At 46.1% G+C, this 3,224-nt stretch overlaps 1 protein-coding gene across 1 annotated transcript in view; it reads left to right on the top strand.

The window, feature by feature from the left end:
- Window positions 1-5: 5 nt before the first annotated feature.
- Window positions 6-3,224, top strand: part of LOC100382658 (uncharacterized) — a 30,469-nt gene continuing 27,250 nt past the window's right edge. The window contains exons 1-3 of the mRNA NM_001175382.1: window positions 6-137; window positions 273-727; window positions 1,661-1,736. The gene's annotated coding sequence lies outside the window, so the exon portion shown is untranslated. The remainder of the gene's footprint in view (window positions 138-272; window positions 728-1,660; window positions 1,737-3,224) is intronic.

Raw genomic sequence — 3,224 nt, 5'->3', positions numbered from 1 at the left:
TGCTCCAGCGCCACGAATTGCTCGCCTCGTCTCCCTCTCCCTTCGACCCCGCCTCGTCGTGGTCGTGGTGACCAAGGAACCCAAGCTCGGTGGTGGCGGATCGGGGGCCGGCGACGGCGACGACCCGAGGGAAGAAGGTCAGGAAGGGGAATGGTCAAAGGGACAGGGATGCAGAGAATATGGGCTAGGGACTGTCTATGTCTTGTCGCACTCATCGGAGGTGCCCTCATTCCTCTCATCTCTCAGTCTCAGTCGCCACCCCTTCCTCGCAGCTCACGCCGCTGCACCTGGCCGCGAGCCCGCGACACTAGCGGAGGACAAGCGCGACATCCTACGGTAGGCCATCACAGGGGCGTTGGGGGACGACGGAGTGGCTCGGGACTTGTTCGAGCACGCGTTGAGCAACGCGCCGGAGAAGCTTCCATTGCAGTCCTCGCCGTCAAAATCCGTCCGGGTGTCCACGACACTGGTCGAGGTCCTGCGCCGCGCGCAGTCCACGCAGAAAAAGCGCACGAACGCTGCTCGATCTGCTCCAGGACTCACAGATCTCCGTGGAGTAGCTCCACATCCCCACTCGCTAGATAAGATCTTCCCTCGCTTGTTTCTTCCGCTGCTGGTCCGCTGTTTGCTCACTGTTCTGATGTTTTTTCAGGTCCACATGCCGAAAGCAATGGCGACGCTGAGGAGATAGCTGCTCGTGAAGCCTGCCCGAGCCTCCTCGTGCCAGGTGACAGAATTTGTGCAAATATTTTATTTAGATCAACATTTCTGCTTGATTTTGTGTGTTTGCATGATACATTGATGTTTTGATGCGCTTCGATTCACATGTCATATTGGGTGCAATGTAAGTCGTACTACTTGTTATACATATGCTGCCTGCTGGCCATATACCGTTGTTCATGCAGAATTTCACAATGAAATTAATGAAGCATATCTGTCACATTGGGTGGTCATTTGTTGGGTTCAGTTAGTACGCACTTTTCGTCCATGTGCGATAATTCTACAGATCTTAGATGCTTGGTATTAGAATTGCAGTTGTGGGACATTCTAGCATTGCATTGTCCAGATAAATGTTTAACTTTGCTACCATGTTACTGGATTTTCAATGAAACAAATTAGAAACTGGAGTTTGATTGATGGATAGAATCTAGAAATTTTAGTGACCCACCGCATAAATGTTTGTTTCAATAGGCACTGATTTTTTTTTTTGCTTCGCTACACCTCTTTTGCAATAGTAGCTAAACTTAAACATAGTTGCCAGGAATCAAGTACTCTTGTACCAAAAGTTTAAGTGAACTAAATCTGGCTGATACTAATTGAAAAGACTAGATTGCATAATAAACTATTTCAGAACGTGGATATCTTTTTAGCCTAAAATATGTTTTGATCTACTTGATCCATCCATGCAACAATTGGACACCTATCTCATCTCTTACTAAGTTTGGATCACAAAATGATACCAAAAATAGCAATTTAGTACATATATACTTATATAGAAAATAAGTTTAAAGGGAACCAACCAAAACCTAGCCTGCCATCTACTGCATATAAAGTAATATGGAATTAATTGGTTGAGTATAAGAGGTATGGATTCTTTTATACTATATATGCATGGCTGAATGACTCACACATGGGTGCTCTTCATCTTTGACTTTATCAGATCTGGCCAAACTTGAATCAGTTGTTTACTGATTTCTCCCGAGCATATGTGTGCTGCTGGCAACTTACCACATGGGGTATTCTTCATCTTACTAGATCAAGTCTCACCTAAATTGAATTGAAACTGAATATTTTTAACAAATTGAGCAGCGACTTACAGCTCCAGGTTTATAATAACTGTAGCTAACATATATTTTCAATTTGCTTCTACTGGCAGTGGCGGTGTTGTATGTTTCTTTTCTTATAAGGTGGTCCAAAGCAAAATCTGAGTCGAAATAGTCATGATTCGACAACTATAGAAACAACTTCATATATATTTGTTGGATGTTGCCATATTAGCTGTAAAATTGGCCATGATTCTTGGTATATTTTCATATGACACAGTGTTTCGTATCTGCCTCCAAACTACCCAACCTAATGCAGATGATAAATATGTAGCTATTGATAAATATATGGTAACTCCCTCAAATCTCCAATATGTAGATATTTCTCATTTTATTGGCCATGCTTACTGATTAATACACTTTGCTATTTATCATCCTCCAGGTTCTCATTACTTGTATTATTTGTCAAGTGTTCCTAGAAAACTCTCAGAGGTCAGAGTTGTTCTTTGATTTGACAAGTAAAATTATGGATCCTTTCTTTACCATCTATTACTTAATAAAAAAGATTTTGTTATAATTCCAATTTGATGTGTCTCATCATAGCCATGGTTAATTTAAAGTCTTAAAAGACGCAAGGATTTGAGGCCACCCCGCGCTTCACGGGGCTTTAGACCACCGCGGGGCTCGACGCGTGTCCAGATGAGCGCTACCTTGTGCACTATTTCGTTTTGCTGTGGACGCAAGTGGAAGGCAGTGCTCTGAGCCGCCCATCACTCGGTCTATCGCCGCAGAGAGTGTGACCCCACGAAAAGACAGAACCCATGCCTCCTGACCTATCTCCTCCTCGGCTCATCCTCCGACAATATTTTCCACTCGTTCGGCCTCGTCGTAGGCCACCGCACGGCCGCCGTGCCCCTTCGCCTCTGCCTCACGTGCCACCTCCTCCAGACCACCCTGCTCTGCCTAGATGCCGCGCTACTGCTCCCGCCTACTCCGCCACCGCCACGGCCCCCGAGCCCAAGGACAACGCGTCGTCCAGGTTCCTGGGCGTGGAGGCGAAGACACTCCTCTACACCAGGCTCACTGACGTCCTCTCCAAGGAAGCGCTCTTCTACATCGTCATCTTCCTGTTCATTGCCTTCTTCGGTGCCTTTGCCTATGTGCTCTACCCCATGTGCGACGCCATCCACCCTATCACGCTCGATGACCACCTCCTCGCCTCGCTCGGGCCCAACTTCCTTGGATTTGTTGCCATCCTCCGTGTCTGGAGCTTCTACCTCTTCTACGTTATGGCTGAGCTCCGGGGAGCATCGTCATATTCATCCTCTTCTGGGGGTTTGCCCATTAGGTGTGGTTCGCCCAATTCAATTTTTGTGCTCTGTCTATCACAACTAATACTTTAATAATGGTTCACCTACCAATTCTCAACTAAAATGCTAACGATTCATGGCTAGACATTTT

This window comes from Zea mays, chromosome 6, assembly GCF_902167145.1.
Source record: "Zea mays cultivar B73 chromosome 6, Zm-B73-REFERENCE-NAM-5.0, whole genome shotgun sequence".
NCBI classification, from domain to species: Eukaryota; Viridiplantae; Streptophyta; class Magnoliopsida; order Poales; family Poaceae; genus Zea; species Zea mays.
Note: the sequence above shows the minus strand (reverse complement) of the source record. Positions and strands in the feature narration are given on the sequence as shown.